Consider the following 24,373-nt stretch of genomic DNA (forward strand, 5'->3'; position numbering starts at 1 on the left):
AAAAGACGCATAGCACCAAACACAGCTTCTAGCAGTCCTAAGTTGAATGGGCTTTGTACGCCATTATTTACCACCCTCACTTTTAATTCCTTTAACAACTTAAACTCTAGTGGGGTGTGTTCATGAATAACCTGCTGTGGATTATTTGGATCAGGCCTTACAGAAATAGGAAAAGGGCAAGATCCTAAGGGCTCTCCAGCTATGGCAGAAGACGGTAAAATTCTTTGTATTGGGCTATTTCTGCTACCAAAGTAGGCAGTACAGATGTTTCTGCAATTGGAGGAGGTGGTATAGGCCAATTTTTATCCTCCCTCTCCTGTTTTTTATTTTCAATTGGAGCTGTAGGTGGGACAACAGATTCTTTCAGATTTTTAGACTTAGCCTGCTGTCCAGCAAAATAATAATGAGATAATGGCAGAAGTACAGTACGAACTAAACTCCAAGGGGAGAAAACAGAAGAATCAACTTTAAGACCTTTTGGATGAGCCTGTTTTAATCCTTCTCCTGTCCTATCCCAATTTTCCACATCAAGAGTGCCTGCCTGTGGAAACCATGGGTTATGTGTGATAATCTTTTGTGGCTTCTGCAGGAGGTTAGTGTCTGCGAATTAACCTGAGCTCTAGACTGTCTCAACAGAACTTTAAGCAACTGCACATAATGTTTTTCTTTAATAGACAAATTCTTCCCCGTTACCCTGATTCAGAAAACTTTCCATTCCCAGTACTTCTTTAAAGCACTGCTCCCAGTACCTCTTTACGGCACTGACCTTATATCCACTGCCAACAGACTCGTCCCGGGGTCCCCGTTTGCCTTGTCAAATTCAGTTCCTCTGCTCCAGCAGACCTTCTTCGTTCACGTCCTCGAAGTCCCTGTTCTGGGGCGCCACTATGCCGCTGACCTATTGGACTGAACAAAGGGGGGCAAACACGGGAATAAAAGACAAGAGACAAAAGAGTATATTTGGAAGAAGGGGTCGGGGGTACCTTGCCTCTGGTGGACAAGGGCTCTGATCTTTACACAGCCCTCCGTATTTATTAGGCAAAAGAGATAGAAACGGGGGTGGGAGGGTGATTTTCAGGTAATTGTCAATTGGCTGTTTGGTTCACAGCAGGCTTGCAAGACTGCATCCTTTGAACAATAGGCGCTAATTTTCTCAGGAGATAACTTCAAGGAGCCTGGCGGCAGGGAGTGATGTCCCTCAGCAAACCTTTTGGTGGCAGGGCAATGTGAGTTTGCCCACATCCTGCATTGATGATAAACAGTTTGTTTTCTGATCATATAGCCTCCAGCAGAATGCCGACTTGGTCAGTCCCACGGGCCTTCGGCTCCCTGCAATTTTATACCTTAAATGTCTGTATCACTAAGATGCCAATGTTTTAATTAAAAAGAAAATAGAGTATAAAATTCAGTATCACTTATTTGTCTCAACTACAAGTACAGTGAGTATTAAACAACAATGACAATACAGTAACAAAAACAGAACTTGTAGATTTGCCCAAATTAACTCTATTTTTCCAAATTTGAGGTGTATGGCAAGTTGAATGTTCTTTCAGCAATTGTTAGTTACATTATCAGCTTACCATTTTCAAACACTGCGGGAGGCATTTCTCTGTTCACATAGACTTAAGTACATATATACTGAGCTGTAAATAGTTTGCCTTCCATGTTTGGTCTCTAAGCACTAAATAGGTAGACTTCAAATCAGTCTGTGTTACCCAGTGACCCTCTCTTCAGAGGTATCAGTAATGCATTTGGCAAATGTCTTGAAACATGAATTGTAAATTGACATAGGTGCAACCTTGATAGTAAGAGTCCCAAATACATATTTTTTAAAATGTTAACCTTAGGGGGAAAAATTATAATGATCATCAGCTCTATTTCCTGAAAATTCATCTCTGCAAGTCACAGCTCCACATTTACATACAGTTCTGACCCTCTTTTTGGCTGGGCTATGGTCAATAGAATCTGAAGATATATCTCCAGAACCTTTCATTTGATAATCAAAAGTCAGCTCTTCTCCAGCATTTTTGGTTCTCGTGGAAAACAGTGCTATTCAGGGAAGATGAGTATTGTTGTAGGAGTTATTAAGAAATTATTTTAGGCAGATAGAGAGTAAAAGGGGTCTTTGGGAAGTTTTCGTTTATTAAAACATCTCCGGAAAAGTTTCTTGTAAAGCCCTGGCTCTTAGAGCCAGGCTGTAAACCCAACTCCTCCCAAAGTTGGTTCAGCCTATGCCCAGTGATTGGCAAGGACAGCTTGTGAGCTGGAAACAAAATGAAGTTGTATGGGTCGGCTCTCTTTCACTGTCTCACTCACAATTTTGCAATGACAGTTTCAAAAGCTACCTATCACTCCTTTGAAAATACCTTGTACACTGGCGGTTAAGTCATAACCTAATTAAGGCTCATTGGTTTCACCTCTGAGGTTACTCTTTGTAAAGTTCAAAAGCCAAACATCTTAACTGCTTGGCATGGCTGAAGTCAAGTAAGTAACAAGCGATTTAAAAAGATTTTCTTAAAGAGCGCTCAGCTTAATTAAAAGTGAATATTCAAGTTTTAGGTATATTTAAAAGGCCTTTATGTTTTTCTTTTCTTGGATCTTGTTTTCTGGAAAAAGGTTCTTCTCAGTCGGCTGAATTATTTTTCTCCTTTTTTTTTTTTTTTTTTTGTCTTGCCATTCTTTTTTTTTTTTTTTTTTTTTTTTTTTTTTTTTGAGGCAGAGTCTTGCTCTGTCGCCCAGGCTGGAGTGCAGTGGCTGGATCTCAGCTCACTGCAAGCTCCGCCTCCCGGGTTCCCGCCATTCTCCTGCCTCAGCGTCCCAAGTAGCTGGGACTACAGGCGCCCGCCACCTCGCCCGGCTAGTTTTTTGTATTTTTTTAGTAGAGATGGGGTTTCACTCTGTTCGCCAGGATGGTCTCGATCTCCTGACCTTGTGATCCGCCCGTCTCGGCCTCCCAAAGTGCTGGGATTACAGGCTTGAGCCACCGCGCCCGGCCTGTCTTGCCATTCTTAATGCATGCATTAAAGGCCCTGAGATAACTTCTGGTAGCATGGGACTCCTTGGGAAAAACAGGGGGTGCCACAGACCCCGTTTTAGGGAAAACCCTGTTTTCCTCATGAAACCCCGGGAATTAAAAGCAAATAGATCCCTCTCAAAATCAAAGGCTCTGTTCTGTTTTGCGTTGTGTTATCTGATGGTTTTGAGTTTTGCAGTATCAGAAATTACTCCGCATTGTAAGAGAGCTTTGGTGTATAATAACTAGGTAAAAAATACACTGTAAGGGATGGCTAATAATAGTTATAAATCAGAAAAGCGTACTCTTGGCCACCTGAAAAATAAGGAGACATCCCCACCCCCCACTGGGAGATAAGACTCACATCAGGGATGGGCTAATTACAAAATAAGCCAGTTGGCTTTGGGTTGCCTTGCAATGAAATGCATGGTAGAAGCACTACACTGTCTTCTCCCATAGTATCTGTATGGTCTTTTCATAAATTAAGCATTGAAATAAAAGCATAGCAAGGAGGTCTTAAAACACTACTCTGCCTTTTAGTAAAAGGGTTATAAAAAGTTTGTAGAAATTTCACTTCATGGTCAAGTTGGTTAGGATTAGATGGAATGATCTATAAGGTTTTATTTAAACCAATTAGGGTTAACATTAACAAACTAATACAAGGGTAAAACTTGGCTTTAAACAGGATTTCTGTGTCATAGTAAAGGCTAATAAAAGGTTTTTGCCTTTTAAGTCATCATTTTGGCAAAATAATTTATGGCAGTCTGGGAATTGTCCTTGCTAATGCCTGGCTTTTTGGATGGTTCATAGGGCCTCTGAAACATTTTAAAAAAGAGGTAAACAGGATTATTTGGCATGTTTAGTCACATGAGATTGCCAAATGATGTCCAATCTTCTTTAAGTTATATTTTGGTGAATAATACTAATATATGTTCAAAAATTGTATGGGATTTCTAAAATTCTAATGTCTAAGTATATGCTATCAATCATAATTAAAGGTAAAGTTATTATAAACCATGGATATACACAAATTTCTTTTGTCAGTCATGTTTTTAATTGTAACTACCCCGGAAATGTTGCCATTCGCAGACAATTGTCTTGTTTTGTTCCTTCTCAAAAGACAGTTTATATACTGTTTATTTCTCTGCCTGGTTCCTCTGGAATTTGGAAACTATCTGTGAGTACTCTTAACTTATGGCAATATAGTCGTTTGCATCGGTGCAATAAGAATCCATTTTTCTTTATCAGCGGGACACAATTGGAAAAACTGGTTTTTTTACCAAGGCTTTAACTGAAAGGGTGTGTTTCTCTTTAAGGAATCAAGCTTGACATGCAGAGCCAATAAAAACCCCTTGGGGAGAACTGACCTCATACCTTGTCTACACAGTCCCTGCACAGGGTTCCTAACCTGTGGTCAGTAAAGAATGTCACTTTCTAACAGGTCTGGAAGCTCCGAGTTTATCTTGGGACCTCAAGAGGAGAGGATCACCCAGTCCACAGGTATTTGAGGATACAAACCCATTGCTAGGCTCGGCTTTAAAAGTCTTACCTGGGCCAGGCGCGGTGGCTCAAGCCTGTAATCAGCACTTCGGGAGGCCGAGGCGGGCAGATCACAAGGTCAGGAGATCGAGACCATCCTGGCTAACACGGTGAAACCCCGTCTCTACTAAAAAATACAAAAAACTAGCCGGGTGAGGTGGCGGGCGCCTGTAGTCCCAGCTACTCGGGAGGCTGAGGCAGGAGAATGGCATGAACCCGGGAGGCGGAGCTTGCAGTGAGCTGAGATCTGGCCAGTGCACTCCAGCCTGGGTGACAGAACGAGACTCCGTCTCAAAAAAAAAAAAAAAAAAGTCTTACCTGAAATTCCTTGTGAAACAGTTTCATCAAAGCCAATCCAAAAGGCCTATGTAGAAATAACCATTCTTGCTGCACTTTATACAAATAATCAGGTCAAATATAAGACTACAGTTTAGGCCGGGCGCGGTGGCTCAAGCCTGTAATCCCAGCACTTTGGGAGGCCGAGACGGGCGGATCACAAGGTCAGGAGATCGAGACCATCCTGGCTAATACGGTGAAACCCTGTCTCTACTTAAAAATACAAAAAACTAGTCAGGCGACGAGGCGGGCGCCTGTAGTCCCAGCTACTCGGGAGGCTGAGGCAGGAGAATGGCGTAAACCCGGGAGGCGGAGCTTGCAGTGAGATGAGATCCGGCCACTGCACTCCAGCCTGGGTGACAGAGCGAGACTCCGTCTCAAAAAAAAAAAAAAAAAAAAAGACTACAGTTTATTCACAATTTGTTTTTACCAAAAATGAGGACTAGAGAGAAAAATGGTGCTCCAAAGCTTATCATACATTTGTCATTAAGTTCTAGTCTCATTAATTGTTTTCAAGCTTTTCGCCTACATTTTAGACTAACCCTGCCTATTGCTGTGAATCAAGTAGTGATCCCCTGCAGCTTGGAAGAAAAAATAAGGGATGGGTAATGTAAAAATCTGGATCAATATACTGGTTCTGGGCAATTATCCTGCAAATTCTGCCAGGTAATAAAAGTGGGTAGGGTGCCCATAACCCGGAGGTTTCTTTGTTTAGGAAAATAAAAGCAAGAAACTTCATAGACCCCCCCAAAGGGGAATTCTATATCTTGACAAGTAAAATTTTAGATGGAAATTATCTACCACACCACACTTATGGAAATTGCTATACTCACTCTATTATTTGCCACACAGTAGCACCTTCTAACTGAAATATTAAACAGAGAGTTTCCATCGCTGTCGTATTTTGCTTAATTATTATCCTTATAGCAGAGATAATAGTTACTAACAAAAAGGAAGCATGAAAGTTTTACTATCACTGAGTCTGGCAGGACTTTTTATTGGGTTTAGTGATGCAGTTTTAAATGAAACATGCTGCTTTTGGATTTATACCTCTAGTAAAGGAAAATTTACAGGTACTTAAAAATCAAATCAAAATTATTGACAGGCTCAGGGAAAATGCCGGCTTCAGCCCCGAGTGGCTACAAACCCTCTTTAAGAAATTCCAGTCTTCTTTATGGAATTGGTTAACCCCTTTATTAAGCCCTCTCGTGCTTATATGTCTTGTATTGATATTTGGACCCTGTATACACAATACTATAACTCGAATTGTTTCTTCTCGCCTAGAAGCAATCAAACTCCAGATGATGCTGTAAACTGAACCACACATGGACAGGCCATTCTTCCGAGGATCCTTAGATCGATCCCAGGAGGAGCCCTAGCTGCTGTTCCCCATTCGACGCCCCTTTTCAGCAGGAAGTAGCCAGAAGGAGTCGCCGCCCAAAATCCCCTAACAGCAGTTAGTGTGGTATCTCCACAGGGAGTAATGTTGTAGGAGTTATTAAGAAATTATTTTAGGCAGATAGAGAGGAAAAGGGGTCCTTGGGAAGTTTTTTTTTTTTTTTCTTTCTTTCTTTTTTTTTTTATTATACTTTAAGTTCTAGGGTACATGTGCATAACGTGCAGGTTTGTTACATATGTATACTTGTGCCATGTTGGTGTGCTGCACCCATCAACTCGTCACCACCCATCAATTCATCACTTATATCATGTATAACTCCCAATGCAATCCCTCCCCCCTCCCCCCTCCCCATGATAGGCCCCAGTGTGTGATGTTCCCCTTCCCGAGTCCAAGTGAGCTCGTTGTTCAGTTCCCACCTATGAGTGAGAACATGCGGTGTTTGGTTTTCTGTTCTTGTGATAGTTTGCTAAGAATGATGGTTTCCAGCTGCATCCATGTCCCTACAAAGGACGCAAACTCATCCTTTTTTATGGCTGCATAGTATTCCATGGTGTATATGTGCCACATTTTCTTAATCCAGTCTGTCACAGATGGACATTTGGGTTGATTCCAAGTCTTTGCTATTGTGAATAGTGCTGCAATAAACATACGTGTGCGTGTGTCTTTGTAGTAGAATAATTTATAATCCTTTGGGTATATACCCAGTAGTGGGATGGCTGGGTCATATGGTACATCTAGTTCTAGATCCTTGAGGAATTGCCATACTGTTTTCCATAATGGTTGAACTAGTTTACAATCCCACCAACAGTGTAAAAGTGTTCCTATTTCTCCACATCCTCTCCAACACCTGTTGTTTCCTGACTTTTTAATGATTGCCATTCTAACTGGTGTGAGATGGTATCTCATTGTGGTTTTGATTTGCATTTCTCTGATGGCGAGTGATGATGAGCATTTTTTCATGTGTCTGTTGGCTGTATGAATGTCTTTTGAGAAATGTCTGTTCATATCCTTTGCCCACTTTTTGATGGGGTTGTTTTTTTCTTGTATATTTGTTTGAGTTCTTTGTAGATTCTGGATATTAGCCCTTTGTCAGATGAGTTGGAACAGAACAGAGTCCTCAGAAATAATACCACACATCTACAGCCATCTGATCTTTGACAAACCTGAGAGAAACAAGAAATGGGGAAAGGATTCCCTATTTAATAAATGGTGCTGGGAAAATTGGCTAGCCATAAGTAGAAAGCTGAAACTGGATCCTTTCCTTACTCCTTATACGAAGATTAATTCAAGGTGGATTAGAGACTTAAATGTTAGACCTAATACCATAAAAACCCTAGAAGAAAATCTAGGTAGTACCATTCAGGACATAGGCATGGGCAAGGACTTCATGTCTAAAACACCAAAAGCAACGGCAGCAAAAGCCAAAATTGACAAATGGGATCTAATTAAACTAAAGAGCTTCTGCACAGCAAAAGAAACTACCACCAGAGTGAACAGGCAACCTACAGAATGGGAGAAAATTTTTGCAATCTACTCATCTGACGAAGTTTTTGTTTTTTAAAGCATCTCTGGAAAAGTTTCTTGTAAAGCCCTGGCTCTTAGAGCCAGGCTGGCAACCTTTGATATGCAAATGTAAGCCATTAGAAACTGGGTCCACCCAGGCCTGGCGTGGTGGCTCACGCCTGTAATCCCAACACTTTGGGAGGCCTAGGCAGATGGATCACCTGAGGTCAGGAGTTTGAGACCAGCCTGGCCAACATGGTGAAACCCTGCCTCTATTAAAGATACAAAAAATTAGCCGGATGTGCTGCTGCATGTCTGTAATCCCAGCTACTTGGGAGGCTGAGGCAGGAGAATCACTTAAACCCAGGAGGCAGAGGTTGCAGTGAGCTAAGATCATGCCACTGCACTCCAGCCTGGGCAACAGAGCAAGACTGTCAAAAAAATAAAAACAAAAACAAAACAAAACTAGCCAGGTGTGGTAGCACATCTATAGTCCCAGCTACTTGGGAGGCTGAGATGGGAAGATCACCCTCAACTGGGGAAGCTGAGGCTACAGCGAGCTGAAATCGCACCACTGCACTCCAGCCTGGGTGACAGACTGAGACCCTGTCAAATAAATTATGTATGTATGTATATATGTATGTGTGTATGTTAACCTCATCCTAAAACATCCTCACACAACATCCAGAATAATGTTTGACCAAATATCTGGGGACTAATGGCACATTCGAGTTGACACATAAAATTAACCTTCACAATACCATACTGTACAACTTTTGGAGTAAAGCTGGAATGTCATTGTATTTCTAAGACTAACTCATTGTCCACAAATGATGTCATGAGGATCATCTCAGATTTAGATTTGGGTGCCTGACAAGCCCTCACTCTTCAGCCTAAATGTCTGATTTGCATGGAAAATTATCAAGAGACACAACAATGCCAAGCAGACTATTCCAGGTCAAAATAGTCAAATTAATAATTCATAAATTATTGTATGTTTTGAAGGTATCACAAAGTTAAAAAAAAGTTGCAAGAACAGTACAGATAACTTTTTTCCGGAACCATTTGAGAGTAGGTTGCAGACCTGGTGCCCCATCATTTCTGAATATTTTAGTGTGCATTTTCTACAAACAACATTTTCCAGCATAACCACAATGCACCTATCAATGTCATGAAATTAATGTTGGTACATTACTACCACCTAGTCCTCAGACCCTATTCAAATTACACCAGTTATAATAATTTCTCATAATTTATAGCAAAATGATCCAAACTAGGAGCATGCATTGCATTTTTATGAATGTTTTAAAACAATTAAGTCTGTGTAGTGAGTGAAGCCACAGTGATAGGAAGATGTAAAGGCTTTGCATCTAGAATTTGTTCTGAAAACCCTGAGATTCAAGTAATATATTATTTCATTTACTGTTTTACACAGAGAAGCCCTCATTTGTAAGAGTTTGCCTTTCTATCTGATTTCCACAGGAAATTATATTATCAGTATCATACTCAGAATCTAATTACATACAAGGCACTAACCTCTCACCTGTTTTCAGTTTTGTGTAAAGACAAGGGATCAAAACATCCCTCTTTGCTATTTCATACTGAAGTGTGGGAGCTGATCCAAAGGAAGAACAGTTTCAAAAGTGTGTGAGCAAAAAAATTTAAAAGGTGAAGATTTTTTCCTTGAATGATTCTCACCTGGCAGATCTATGGAAAGATTAGCTGACTTTTTGGATCCCTGAATATAGTTAATAGAAATTGGGAAGGACCATGTCAAAATTAACTAATGTGAACTGACAAAGACTTGGGGTTCGAAGCAAAAATTAAACTTTGGAAAAGTGGGCAAGCACTTAATCAGAAACAAAAAAAAGGAAAGGTTAGGTGAAAATGGTTTCCAGGTGCTGTTGCTGTTATAGTTTGAATCATAAAGAAAAGTAATTAAAAGTCTGCTGTAACAAACCATCATAGACTGGGTGACTTATAAAGAACAAAAATGTATTTCTCACAGTTCCAGAGGCTGGGAAGTCTAAGATTAAGGCATTGGCAGATTCAGTGTCTGGTGAGGGCCCACTTTCTGGTTCACAGATGGCACCTTCTCACTGTCTCCCCACGTGGTGGAAGGGGCAAGGGGTCTGTCTCTCTTGGCACTCTTTTATTAAGGGCACTAATCCCATCCATGGGGCTCCACCTTCATGACCTATTCACCTCCCAAAGGCCCTACCTGCAGATACCATCGTATGGGGGATTTGATTTCAACCTGTGAATTTGGGGGAAGAGAGACAAACATTCATTTTGTAGCAAAAGGAGTAGAGTAACATCTGCAAATGACTGGAGGAAAGAATTGTTATTTTAAAACTATTATATTGTTCAATGGGACTTAAATGATTTCAGGAATGAAATGGAAATTCTGGTAATGGGTGGAAACATAGGTAAAATCTCCTTTTCCATTTACCACCACCTGTCTGAACAGCAATCATTTCTCATTAAGAGTCAAGAATTTGAAGAGATCATGAATAAAAAGTCTTAATCAGAAATTGTGTATAGCTGCTTCCAGCTTAAAACCTTATATAAAATGCATATTCATAGAAGGTGCTCAAGTATGTCATGAAAAATATGAAGTTTATTTAAATATTTATACAAATTAAAGATTTACTGTATTCTCTAACAGTGCATATTTTCTTTTTTGTAATAACTATATGAAATAAATACAAAGTAACACGTTTTTACCAAGCCCCCTTCCCATCCTTCTCATCACCCTCAAACTCCCTCCAAATAGAGTCAGAGAAACAGCCAGAGGGATGTCTCCACTGAGACACAGGGAGGACTTGCACCCAGGCAGTTCATCAGTTCCTGGGTGGGTGGCCCTCCCCATCTGAGTACCCCTCAATGTGCCTGCTCCTCCTGGGATCCTTTCTGCTCCCTTGGGCCTCTGCTTTTGGTCTGCAATGGTTATGTAGAGGGATCGGTATTGGGGTTGTCCTAAGCCAGGCTACAGGTTGAGCAGGTAGCCACATAGGCCACATAGCAGGACAGGCCCAGCTGGAGACTCTGATGTCTGCAGTTAGGGGTGGCAGGAAGTAATGGATGCACAGGCACTGACTCGGCCTGATCTTAAGCCTTAGTCTAGGGGAAAGGTCTGGCTGTTTGCCTGCCTTCCTATTTGGAGCTGATCCCAGGACCAAACGGGATGCCATCGTGCAAGGGCAGGGAGATGAAGGGAGGCCCTCAGAAGAGAATGAGGCCTGAATGCCAGGTAAAGGGCAGGAAGGGGCTCAATCCCAGCAGCACCTCCTGGTGGTAGTTGGGGAAATAAAATGGCCAGAGAGGAGACTGGCCCTGAAGGCATCTCCAGAGCTTGAGTCCCTCCGTAGCCAACCTGATCTCCTAAACCCCTCTGAACTAGGTCCCCTTCTCTACTTAACCTGCCTCCTCAAGAAAGATAGGATGGGGTTGGGCACAGTGTGGCTCACGGCTGTAATCCTAGCACTTTAGGAGGCCGAGGTAGGTGGATCACCTGAGGTCAGGAGTTTGAAACCAGTCTGGCCAACATGGTGAAACCCCGTCTCTACTAAAAATTTAAAAATTAGCCGGGCATGGTGGTGGGTGCCTGTAATCCCAGCTACTTGGGAGGCTGGGGCAGGAGAATCACTTGAACCTGGGAGGCGGAGGTTGCAGTGAGCCAAGATTGCACCACTGCACTCCAGCCTGGGTGACAGAGTGAGACTCGGTCTCAAAAAGAAAGAGAGAGAGAGAGGAAGAGAGGAAAGAAAGGAAAACAAAAAGAGAAGAAAGAGAAAGAGGAAAGAAAAAGGAAAGAAAGAGAAAGAAAAAAAGGAAGGGAGGGAAGGGAGGGAGGGAGAGAGGAAGGAAAGGAGAGAGGGAGGAGGGAGGGAGGAAGGAAGGGAGGGAGGGAGGGAGAGAGGAAGGAAGGGAGAGAGGGAGGAGGGAGGGAGAGAGGAAGGAAGGGAGAGAGGGAGGAGGGAGGGAGGGAGGGAGGGAGGCAGGAAGGGAGGGAGGGAGGGAGCCCTAAGGGAAGGGGGAAGGGGGATGGAGTTGGAGCATAATGTGGTGGTGGGGGCGGGTGTGTCTCTTCACCTCAGAGGGCTGGGTGACCAACACTGCCTTGAAGCTGCTGTCTTTCTTGGCCCTATAAAGTATAAAGCCTTGCATTTCTCCACCTGATCTCCCTCCCATCTTACTTCCGGTGCCCCAGCCATTCCCAGTAGGACAAGCTGGGCTCCACTGTCTGGTTTCTAGGCCTTAGCTAGTGCTGAACACTCAGGTGGATTCTCCTCCCTCTCACAACCTGAGAAACCCCTACTCATCTCTCCAGACAGTTCATCACCACCTTCTCTGGGGTTTTCCCTCACCTTCCTTCAGACACAGAAAAGTGAAAATATTAGCTATGAAAAATATATAGTTGAAAGAAAGAACACAATAGATGGGGTAAATAGCAGGTTGACCACAGACGAAGAATGAATAAGTGAATGGAAGACTGGATTGAAGACCTCTCCCAGAAAGCAGCAGGAAATAATAAAAATATAGAAAACAATAATTAAAAAAAAAAAAAAGAGAGAAATGGAGAAGTGTCAGCATTTTGATAATAGCCTTAGAGAGAGTATAATCATAAACAAATGAATAAATACAAGAAAATATTTGAAGGATGGAGGCAAATATCCCAGGAATAAATTTTGCTGAATACAAAATCAGTTTATGAAATTCTATTGTATTTCTATATACAAACAAATACAGGTGAAAAACAAAAATTTATTTAAATAGCATTTAAAAATCACTTAACTAGAAATCCCAGAAATAAATCTAACAGACGATGTGTAAATCCTTTCTGGAGAAAACTATAGCACTTGCAAAAGAGAGATTAAAGAAGATGACCAATGCCAGGCATGGTGGCTCACGCCTGTAATCCCAGCAATTTGGGAGGCTGAGGCGGGTGGATCACCTGAGGTCAGGAGTTTGAGACCAGCCTGGCCAACATGGTGAAACCCCGTCTCTACTAAAAATACAAAAATTAGCTGGGCGTGATGGTGTGCACCTATAATCCCAGCTACTCGGGAGGCTGAGAGAAAAGAATCACTTGAACCCGGGAGGCAGAGGTTGCAATGAGCCAGGATCGAGCCATTGCACTCCAACCTGGGTGACAAGAGTGAAACTTCATCTCAAAAAAAAGCCAAACAAACAAAAAAACCACCCTGGGCAACATGGCGATGCCCTGTCTCTGCAAAAAATACAAAAATTAGTCAGGTATGGTGGTGCACGCCTATAGTCCCAACTACTTGGGAAGCTGTGGCAGGAGGATCACTTGAGCCTGGGAGGTGGAGGTTGTAGTGAGCTAAGATCGCACTATTGCACTCTAACTAGGTGATAGAGTAAGACTCTTGTCTCAAAAAAAAAAAAGAAAAGAAAAAAAAAAAAAGATGTAAATAACGCCTGTAATCCCATCACTTTGGGAGGCCAACGCAGGAGGATCACTTGAGCCCACGAGTTCCACATTAGCCTGGGCAACATAGTGAGACCTTGTCTCTACAAAAAAATTTTTTTAATTAGCCGGGTGTGGTGTTACGAGCCCATAGTCCCAGCTACTTGGGAGGCTGAGGTGAGATCACTTGAGCCTGGGAGGTCAAGGCTGCAGTGAGCCGTGATCACGCCACTGCACTGCAGCCTGGGTGACAGAGTGAGACTCTGTCTCAAAAAAAAAAAAAAAAGATGTAAATAAATGGAGTGAGACACCATATTCACATGCATAAGCTGCTGAATTCAATATTACAAGAATGCCAGTTCTCCCCAAGCTGATCTACAGATTCAATGTGATTCCAATTAAACCCTTATGGGTGGGTTGGTTTGTTTTGTTTGTTTCTTTTGGTGGAACTTGACTGATTCTAAAATGTATATATTAATAGAAATGAAAAAGGTTAAGAATAGCCATGACTCCTGAAGAAGAACTATGATGGAGGACTTGATCTCTCAGACGTTAAGGGTTTTTTAAAAAAATAAAGCTGTAGTAATTAAGAGTGTAGTACTGGCAGCTGGGCATGGTGGCTCATGCCTGTAATCCCAGCACTTTAGGAGGCCAAGGCAGGAGGATCACCTGAGGTCAGGAGTTCGAGACCAGCCTGGCAAACATGGCAAAACCCCGTCTCTACTAAAAATACAAAATTAGCTGGGCGTGGTGGCACACGACTGTAATCCCAGCTACTCGGGAGGCTGAGGCAGTAGAATCACTTGAACCTGGGAGGCGGAGGTTGCAGTGAGCCAAGAACGCGCCATTGCACTCCAGCCTGGGCAACAAGAGTAAAACTCCATCTCAGGAAAAAAATAAAAAAGTATAGTATTGGCACAAGGATAGCAAAACGAATCTGGCCGGGCGCAGTGGCTCATGCCTGTAATCACAGCACTGTGGGAGGCCGAGGTGGGTGGATTACCTGAGGTCAGGAACTCAAGACCAGCCTGGCCAACATGGTGAAACTCCGACTCTACTAAAACTACAAAAATTAGCCAGGTGTGATGGCAGGTGCCTGTAATCCCAGCTACTTGGGAGGCTGAGGCAGGAGAATTGCTTGAACCCGGGAAGCAGAGGTTGCAGTGAGCTGAGATTGTGCCACTGCACTCCAGCCTGGGTGACAGAGCGAGACTCCGTCACAAAAAAGAAACAAGAAAAGAAGGATGAATCCGTGCATATTTGCATACTTGATTTATCAAAAATGTGTCTCTGTAGAGCCATGGGAGCAGGGCAGTCTTTTCAACAAATGGTGCTGGGACAAACTAAAAATAAATTGGGTATTTACTTCACATTATGTATTTTTTAAAAATCAAATAATTCCCAGGTAGATTATAGACCTAAGTGTGAAAAGCAAAGAAAGTAACAAAGGAGTATATTATTGACATTAGAATAGTAAAAGATTTCTTTTTTAAAAAATAGAGATGGGGGGGTCTTGCTACATTGCCCAGGCTGGTCTCAAACTCCTGGCCTTAAGTGATCCTCCCACCTTGGCCTCCCAAAGTCCTGGGATTACAGGCATGAGCCACCGCCCTGGGCCTGGGATAGTAAAAGACTTAGCAAACAAAACACCAAAAGTACAAAGCATGAAAGGAAAGGACTGGTAAAATTGACTCCATCAAAAATAATAACTTCTTCACCCAGAGACACCATAAACAGTACAAAGAAAAACTACAAAATGGGAAAATATGTTTGCCTCACTTAAAATCAGATTCCATATCCAGATTGTAAGATGAAGTTCTACAATTCAACAAGAGAAAGATAGGTAATCAATAGAAAAATATGCAAAAGAGTTGAACAGTTTTACAAGAGAGTACTTGAATGACCAGTAAAAAATATGAAAAGGTGGCCGGGCGCGGTGGCTCAAGCCTGTAATCCCAGCACTTTGGGAGGCCGAGACGGGCGGATCACAAGGTCAGGAGATCGAGACCATCCTGGCTAACACAGTGAAACCCCATCTCTACTAAAAAATACAAAAAACTAGCCAGACGAGGTGGCGGGCGCCTGTAGTCCCAGCTACTCCTGAGGCTGAGGCAGGAGAATGGCGTAAACCTGGGAGGCAGAGTTTGCAGTGAGCTGAGATCCGGCCACTGCACTCCAGCCTGGGCGACAGAGCGAGACTCCGTCTCAAAAAAAAGAAAAAAGAAAAAAGAAAAAAATATCAAAGGTGCTCAACTTCATTAATTATCAGGAAAATGCCTATTTAACCCACATGAGACACCATTTTGCAGTCCTCAGCTTGGCAAAAATTGAAAATTGACTGTTCCAAGGGTTGGGAAATATGTGGAATAATAGGACATTTCATACTCTGCTGGTTGGGAGTATACATTAGTAAAACTACTTCAGAAAAGTTTGACACTAGCTAGAAAAGTTAAAGATGTGTATACCTTTTGTCCCAATAAGTCATACACCCTACAGAAATGTACGCTTAGGGCCGGGCGCGGTGGCTTATGCCTGTAATCCCAGCACTTTGGGAGGCCGAGGCAGGTGAATCACCTGAGGTCAGGAGTTTGAGACCATGCTGGCCAACATGGTGAAACCCCATCTCTACTAAAAATACAAAAATTAGCTGGGTGTGGTGGTGCACACCTGTAGTCCCAGCTACTCGGGAGGCTGAGGCAGGAGAATCGCTTGAACCTGGGAGACGGAGGTTGCAGTGAGCCGAGATCACACCACTGCACTCCAGCCTGGGCGACAGAGCAAGACTCTGTCTCAAAAAAAAAAAAAAATTCTGCTTATGTGTACCAGGAAATATGTACAAAAATGTTCTTGCAGCATTGTTTATACAGTTAAAAATCAGAATGTTCCAAATGCCTTTCAAAAGTAGAGTTGAGAGATTATGGCAGATTCATACAATGAAATACTGTTGCCGAACACCAGGGGTTCGGCCTAGGTCTGGTTGCTTGCTTCACAGAAAGCCAATCACTGAGATGAATATTGCCAGGGAAGGACAGCTTTAATGCCAGTAATGTCAGCCAGGAGATGGGAGACCAGTCTCAAATCCATCTCTCCAACTGCCTAAAGTTAGGGGTTTTTATAGTAGGGAAGGAATGTAAAACAAGAATTAGGGAGGGGTAAGGAAGAGGAGTTGGTCAACAGGCAGCAGGTGGTTGGATGAGGGGTCTGGTGTCTCACCGTAACCATATGCAGGAAAACAGAATTTCGGGAGGTATAAAGAAGAGGAGTTTGTCAACAGGTAGCAGGTGTGTCTCATTGTCTGGATGTGGTGATATGGGAGGTTTCAGATCCTCGATTCCCTCTGGGAGGCCTGATGATTGGTTTCCTGAGAAAGGAACTCAGATAAAAACAAATATAAGTTTCTCAATTTTCAGTTTAGTGTGAAAACTGGGTTGATTTCAATACTATACAGGCAAGAAGATAAAGCACAGCTATATGTTAAAACATGGATCAATCTTAAAAGCATAATGTTGAATGAAAGAAACCAAACACAAAAGAATACATACTGTTGTGACTCTATGATGTTAATAAAAACAGGCAAAACTAAACTACATAAATAGGAAGTCATGCTTAAGTGGTAAAATGTTAAAGAAAAGTAAGGAAGTGGTGACCATAAAAGTCAATGTTTGGATCCTGAATCAAACAATCTAACTATTAAAAGATATATTTTGGCTGGGTGCGGTGGTTCAAGCCTGTAATCTCTGCACTTTGGGAGGCCGAGACGGGCGGATCACGAGGTCAGGAGATCGAGACCATCCTGGCTAACACGGTGAAACCCCGTCTCTACTAAAAAATACAAAAAATTAGCCGGGCAAGGTGGCGGGCACCTGTAGTCCCAGCTACTCGGGAGGCTGAGGCAGGAGAATGGCGTGAACCCAGGAAGCGGAGCTTGCAGTGAGCTGAGATCCAGCCACAGCACTCCAGCCTGGGCGGCAGAGTGAGACTCCGTCTCAAAAAAAAAAAAAAAAAAAAAGATATATTTTGGTTGGGTGTGGTGGCTCACACCTGTAATCCCAGCACTTTGGGAGGCAAAGATGGAAGGATCACTTGAGGCTGGAAGTTGGAGACCAGACTGGACAACATAGCAAGACTCTATCTCTACAAAAAAATTCAAATTAGGTGCACTTGGTTTCTCAAGTCACCCACTTAGCCCTCTTCCAAGTTGTACTTTCCTTCTTTTCTTTCCTTTCCTTACTGTTCTAAAGCTTTTAAATAAACTTTCACTCCTGCTCTGAAAAAAATAAAAATTAACCAGGTATGGTGGTGTATGCCTGTAGGCCCAGCTACTCAGGAGGCTGAAGCTGAAGGATCAGTGGAGCCCAGAAGTTTGAGGTTACAGTGAGCTATGATTGTGCTGCACTCCAACCTGGGTGACAGAACAAGACCCTGCATTTTAAAAAAAAGTTTTATTTGTAAATAATTTTTCAAAATATGTTTTTAGTTAAATTGGGAACATTTGAATATAGTGATGCTCATTTGACTATGATGACAGTAAGGAAGGATTGTGAATTGTGTTAGGTGTACTAATGATTTTGTAATTACATAAGGAAATGTCTTCGTATCATGTTTTGCAATTTTAAAAGGCAAATAAAACAGGAAACAATTTTTGTATGAATGCCCTCTAATTGTAACAGGAATGATCTTTCAGGTAAATAATGTCCTTGCATCTGTGAAATTTCTATCTATAGACACTAAGAAACAACAGATTCCTGTTTGGAGCAATAATCAGTTATTATGTCATTTGGTTTAAACTGACTCAGCTTAATGTTTAATAAGTAAATTGTTAAATGTTTGAGAAGGAAACATATCTACTTGTACACATCTTTCTGGTCTATTCTAATGTACTCTTTGCTTTAGCTCGGATCAAAATGTTTGAAGAAAAAAAACCTTTTTTTTTTCAGGGTCTCACTCTGTCACCAAGGCTGGAGTGCAGTGGCGTGATCACGGCTCACTGCAGCCTCCACCTCCTGAGCTCAAGCAATCCTCCCACCTCAGCCTCCAGAGTAGCTGGGACTATAGGTGCATGCTACTATGCTCAGCCAATATTTTATTTTTTGTTGACACAGGTTCTCACTATGTTGCCCAGGCTGGTCTTGAACTCCTGAACTCAAGCGATCCTCCTGCCTCAGCCTCCCAAAGTGTTGGGATTATACACCTAAGCCACCATGCCTGGCCAGAAAAAAACTTTATTCTCGCTATTTCAGTGCATTTTTTAAATGCCTGAAATGTGTTCAATATGTTCTGTATCTTAGAACCTCTGCAACTCAATGTTTCCTGCTTTCAAAGCAAAGTATGGAAAACATTTGCTTGTATTGGACATGAGGGTATATGTGTATATATGGGTGTTTTAAAGTATACATATGACTGACCTTTTCATTCTTTGTCTCTATGTGATGCTGTATTTGAGAAGCTATACTTTGTTTTAGTCTAATAGGTAGTATCTTTTGACCATTTATGAACAACAATAAATATATATTGCTGACATAATTAAGAAAAACCTCTTAAAGGCAAGATCATGGTTGTAAACTTTTAGTTCAAGGCATGGTCAGACACTGGAGAGCTTCTTTCACTGCCCTCAAAAAAGAAATCTCATTTACATCCTTCAAAAAATTAACTCAAAATGGATCATACACCTAAATGTAAAATGCAAAACTGTAAAACCCCTAGAAGGTAACATAGGAGAACATGTTAGTGCCCTTGGGTATGGCAGTAACTTTTTAGGTACAACACCGAAGGCATGATCCATGAAAGAAATGATTGATAAGCTGGACTTCATTCAGATTAAAAACTTCTGCTCTGCAAAAGACACTGTCCAGGCACGATGGCTCACGCCTGTAATCCCAACACTTTGGGTGGCCGAGGTGAGTGGTTCACCTGAGGTCAGGAGTTTGAGACCAGCCTGGCCAACATGGTGAAACCCCATCTCTACTAAAAACACAAAAATTAAATCCGGGTGTGGTGGCGCACACCTGTAATCCCAACACTGTGGGTGGCTGAAGCGGGTTGATGACCCGAGGTCAGGAATTCAAGACCAGCCTGGCCAACACGGTGAAACCTCGTCTCTACCAAAAACACAAAAATTAGCCAGGCATGGTGGCGGGTGCCTATAGTCCCATCTACTCGGGAGGCTGAGGCAGGAGAATTGCTTGAATCCGGGAGGCGGAGGTTACAGTGAGCCAAGATCGTGCCATTGCACTCCAGCCTGGGTGACATGAGCAAAACTCATCTCAAAAGAAAAATTCAAAATTAGCTGGGCATGGTGGCAGATGCCTAATCTCAGCTACTCGGGAAGCTGAGGCAGGAGAATGGCTTGAACCCTGGAGGCAGAGGTTGCAGTGAGCCAAGATCGTGCCATTGCACTCCAGCCTAGGTGACAGAGTGAGACTCCCTCTCCAAAAAAAAAAAAAAAAAAAAAAAAAAAAAAAAAAAAAAAAAAGACACTGTCAAGAGAATGAGAAAACAAACTATAGATTGGTATAAAGTATTTGCAAAAATCATATCTGATTCTTTATCTAAGACACATAAATAACTCTTAAAACTCAACAATAAGAAAAGGAACATCCCGATTTAAAAACAGGCAAAAGAAGCCTGGCATGGTGGCACACGCATGTAGTCCCAGCTACTTGGGAGGCTGAGGCAGGAGGATCATTTGACTGAGGAGATGGAGATGAACCTGGGCAACACAGCAATACCCTACCTCATAAAAAGAAAAAGGGCAAAAGACCTGAACAGATACCTCACCAAAAAAGATATACAGATGGCAAATAAGCATGTTAAAAGATGCTCCACATCATATGTCATTAGGGTTTGCAAATTAATACAGGGAGATACCACCACATACCTATTAGTATGGCCAAAATCCAGGACACCGACAATACCAAATGCTGATGAGGATGTGGAGCAATGGTAACTCTCATTCATTGCTGGTGGGAATGCAAAACGGTTCAGCCACTTTGGAAGACAGTTTGGCAGGTTCTTACAAAACTAACCTTACCATTCAGCAATCACACTCTTTTGTATTTGAAAAGTGATTTGAAAACTTACAACTACATAAAAATCTGCAATGGATATTTATAGCCGATTTATTCACAACTGCGCAAACTTGGAAGAAACCAAGATGCCCTTCAGTAAGTAAATGGATAAATTGTGGTACATCCAGACAACAGAATGTTATTCAGCAATAAAGATAAATAAGCTATCAAGCCACCAAGAGACATGGAAGAATCTTAAATGCATATTAATACATGAAAGAAGGCAATCTGAAAAGGCCATATACTATATGATTCCTAAATAATAACATTCTGGAATAGGTAAAACTATGGAGACAGCAAAAAAAAAATCAGAAGTTGCTAAGAGTTATGTGAGGGAAGTATGAATAGGTGGAACACAGAGGATTTTCAGGGCAATGAAACTACTCTGTATGATACTATAATGGTACATACATATAATTATACATTTTTCAAAACCCATAGAGTGTACAACACCAAAAGTGAACCTTAATGTAAGCTATGTACTTGACTAATTATGTGCCAATGTATTGACTGTAACGAATGTACCACTCTGCTGGGGATGTTGATAGTGGGGGAAGCTGTGCCTGTGTAGGAGCAGGGGGTATATGGGATACATACTTTCCACTCAATTTTGCTGTGGACCTAAAACTGCTCAAAGAAATAGAGTCTCACTCTGTCACCCAGGCTTATGGGCAGTGGCGTGATTTCGGCTCACTGCAACCTCTGCCTCCCAGGTGCAAGCGATTCTCTTGCCTCAGCCACCCGAGTAGCTGGGATTACAGGTGCCCACTACCACACCCGGCTAACTTTTATATTTTTAGTAGAGGAGGGGTTTCACCATGTGGGCCAGGCTGGTGTTGAAATCCTGGCCTCAAGTGATCCACCCGCCTTGGCCTTCCAAAGTGCTCGTGCTGGGATTAGAGGTGTGAGGCACCGTGCCCAGCCCATATATATAATTTTTTTTAAAGTAATATTTTTATCTCTTCCGGGCGCAGGACTGATGCAGCCTGAAATCAGACATAAAACCAAATCCTGCAGGTTGCTGAATTACAATGCAGGTTGAATTCATAAGATCTCCAGGTCTCATATGCAAAAACATGGCCACTGATTAGGGAAAAATGGGACCTTGAGAATAGGAATAGGAACATCAGGATTGATTTGGATAGATCTGAGCGCCCTAAACCCCAACCCTTACTGAGTCTCCCTTGGCAGCAGAAGCAGCCCTTCTTCCCCAGTCTATGGGGCTGGTCCTGCCTGACTTGGGGACCCTCTCACTGTTAGGCTAATCTTTTCAATATCCACCCGTATCATCTCTCGTTGCCTCTAGACCCATTACTGAATTCAGATTCCTGTATGTCCCAGGAAGTAAAGTCAAACCTATGAGGAGAAAGCACACACACACACACAAATGATAAGATGTAGCTAATTTATACTGGCAGAAACCTCCATAATATGGCTGACAGAGTGAGACCATGTCTCAAAAAAAAAAAAGAAAAAAGAAACCTCCATAATATGTGAGAATTGATTCTATGGATGATAGATCAGGGAAAACGAAGTGTAATTTTTGATAGGGCCAAAGTTTTTTGTTTTGTTTTGTTTTGTTTTGAGACGGAGTCTTGCTCTGTCTCTGAGGCTGGAGTGCAGTGGCGTGATCTCAGCTCATTGCAAGCTCCACCTCCCGGGTTCACGCCATTCTCCTGCCTCAGCCTCCCGAGTAGCTGGGACTACAGGCACCCGCCACCACGCCCGGCTAATTTTTTGTATTTTTAGTAGAGACAGGGTTTCACTGTGTTAGCCAGGATGATCTTGATCTCCTGACCTCATGATTCGCCTACCTCGGCCTCCCAAAGTGCTGGGATTACAGATGTGAGCCACCTTTTTTTTTTTTGATATGGAGTTTTACTCTTGTTGCCCGGGCTGGAGTGCAATGGCTTGATCTTGGCTCACCGCAACTTCCACCTCCCGGTCTCAAATGATTCTCCTGCCTCAGCCTCCTGAGTAGCTGGGATTACAGGCATCTGCCACCAGGCCCGGCTAATTTTTGTATTTTTAGTAGAGATGGGTTTCTCCATGTTGGTCAGGCTGGTCTTGAACTTCTGACCTCAGGTGATCCACCCACCTTAGCCTCCCAAAGTACTGGGATTACAGGTGTGAGCCACCACGCTGGCTGGGCCAAATTTTTTTATTGTGGTAAACTATATATAACAAAAATTTCTGGAAGGGCGTGGTGGCTCATGCCTGTAATCCCAGCACTTTGGGAGGCTGAGGCAGGCAGATCACCTGAGGTCAGGAGTTCGAGACCAGCCTGGCCAACATGGTGAAAGCCCATCTCTACTAAAAATACAAAAATTAGCCAGGCGTGGTGGTGGGCACCTGTAATCCCAGCTACTCGGGAGGCTGTGAGGCAAGAGAATTGCTTGGACCCAGGAGGTGGAGGTTGCAGTGAGCCGAGATCTCAGCACCGCACTTCAGTCTGGGTGATAGAGTTGAGACTCCACCTCAAAAAAACAAAACAAAACAAAAATCCATTTTAACCATTTTTGAGTGTACAGTTAGATGGCATTAATTACATTCACAATGTTGGGTAATCATCAGCACTACAGTATCTAGTTCCAAAACTTTTTCATCACCCCAAACAGAAACTCTATACCCATTAACCAATCATTTCCCTATTACCTGCAGCCTCTGGTAATCTCTAACCTACCTTCTGTCTCTGTGAATTTGCCTAGTCTAGATAATTTCATTTAAGTGGAGTCATACAATATTTGTCCTTTCGTGTCTGGATTATTTCACTTAGAATAATATTTTCTTTGAGACAGGGTCTCACTCTGTCATCCAGGCTGGGGTACAGTGAGCAATCACGGCTCACTGCAGCCTCGACCTCCCCAGCTGGGCTCAGGTGATCCTCCCACCTCAGCCTCCTGAGTAGGTGGGACTACAGGCGTGAGCCACCACATCCAGCTAGAATAATTTTTTCAAGGTTCATCCATGTTGTAGCATGTGTCCAACCTTTATTCCTTTTATGGCTGAATAATATTCTAGTATTTGTATATACTGCATTTTGTTTATACAGTTATCTGTTGATGGACACTCGGGTTTTTTTACCTTTTGGTTATTGTGAATAATGATGCAAAGAATGCTGGTTCAGAAATATGTTTTGACTCCTTGTTTTCAGTTCTTTTGGGTATATTCTTAGGAGTGGAATTGCTGGGTCATATGATAATTCTCTGTACCAGGACTCCAATTTCTCCCCATCCTCTCCAATACTTATTATTTTCTGATTATTATTATTATTATAGCCATACCAGTGGGTATGATGTGGTAACTGATCTAATGATGTTGAGCATCTTTTCATGTGCTCTTGGTCATTTTTATATTTTGGGAGAAATATCTATTCAAGTCCTTTGCCCATTTTTTTTTCTTCCTAATCACAAAGACATGATCCTTTGTTTTGTTTTGTTTTGTTTTTTGTTTTTTATTTTTGAGACAGTCTTGCTCTGTTGCCCAGGCTGGAGTGCAGTGGCGTAATCGTGGCTCACTGTAGCTGCCACCTCTCAGGTTCAAGTGATTCTCCTGCCTCAGCCTCCCAAGTAGCTGGGATTACAGGCACATGCCACTACGCCCAGCTAATTTTTGCATTTTTAGTAGAGATGGGTTTCACCATGTTGGCCAGGCTGGCCTTGAACTCCTGACCTCTGGTGATCTGCCCACCTCTGCCTCCCAAAGTGCTGGGATTACAGGCGTGAGCCACCGCGCCTGGCCTCCTTTGCCCATTTTTAAATTGAATTGCTTGTCTTTTTGTTATTGAGTTGTAGGAGTTATTTGTATATTCTGGATAGCAAATCCTTATCAGATATATGATTGCAAATATCTTATTCTGTAGGCTGTCTTTTCACTTTCTTGATGTCCTTTGATGCACAAAATTTTTAATTCTGATGAAGTCCAATTTATCTGTTTTTTCTGTTGTTGCTCATGCTTGTGGTGACCGTTGCTACATCCAAGGTCATGAACATCAACTCCTATGTTTTCTTCCACTTTTATGGTTTTAGGACTTAAATTTAGGTCATTAATCCATTTTGAGTTAATGGTATATGGTGTGAAGT

General features: G+C 42.3%; 1 pseudogene; it reads right to left on the minus strand.

Annotated features, from left to right (window-relative positions):
• The window catches only part of LOC104663375, a 33,139-nt pseudogene extending 16,157 nt beyond the window's left edge, over positions 1-16,982 (minus strand).
• Between the last annotated feature and the right edge of the window lie 7,391 nt (positions 16,983-24,373).

The sequence above is a fragment of the Rhinopithecus roxellana genome, chromosome 7 (genome assembly GCF_007565055.1).
Source record: "Rhinopithecus roxellana isolate Shanxi Qingling chromosome 7, ASM756505v1, whole genome shotgun sequence".
Classification (NCBI taxonomy): Eukaryota; Metazoa; Chordata; class Mammalia; order Primates; family Cercopithecidae; genus Rhinopithecus; species Rhinopithecus roxellana.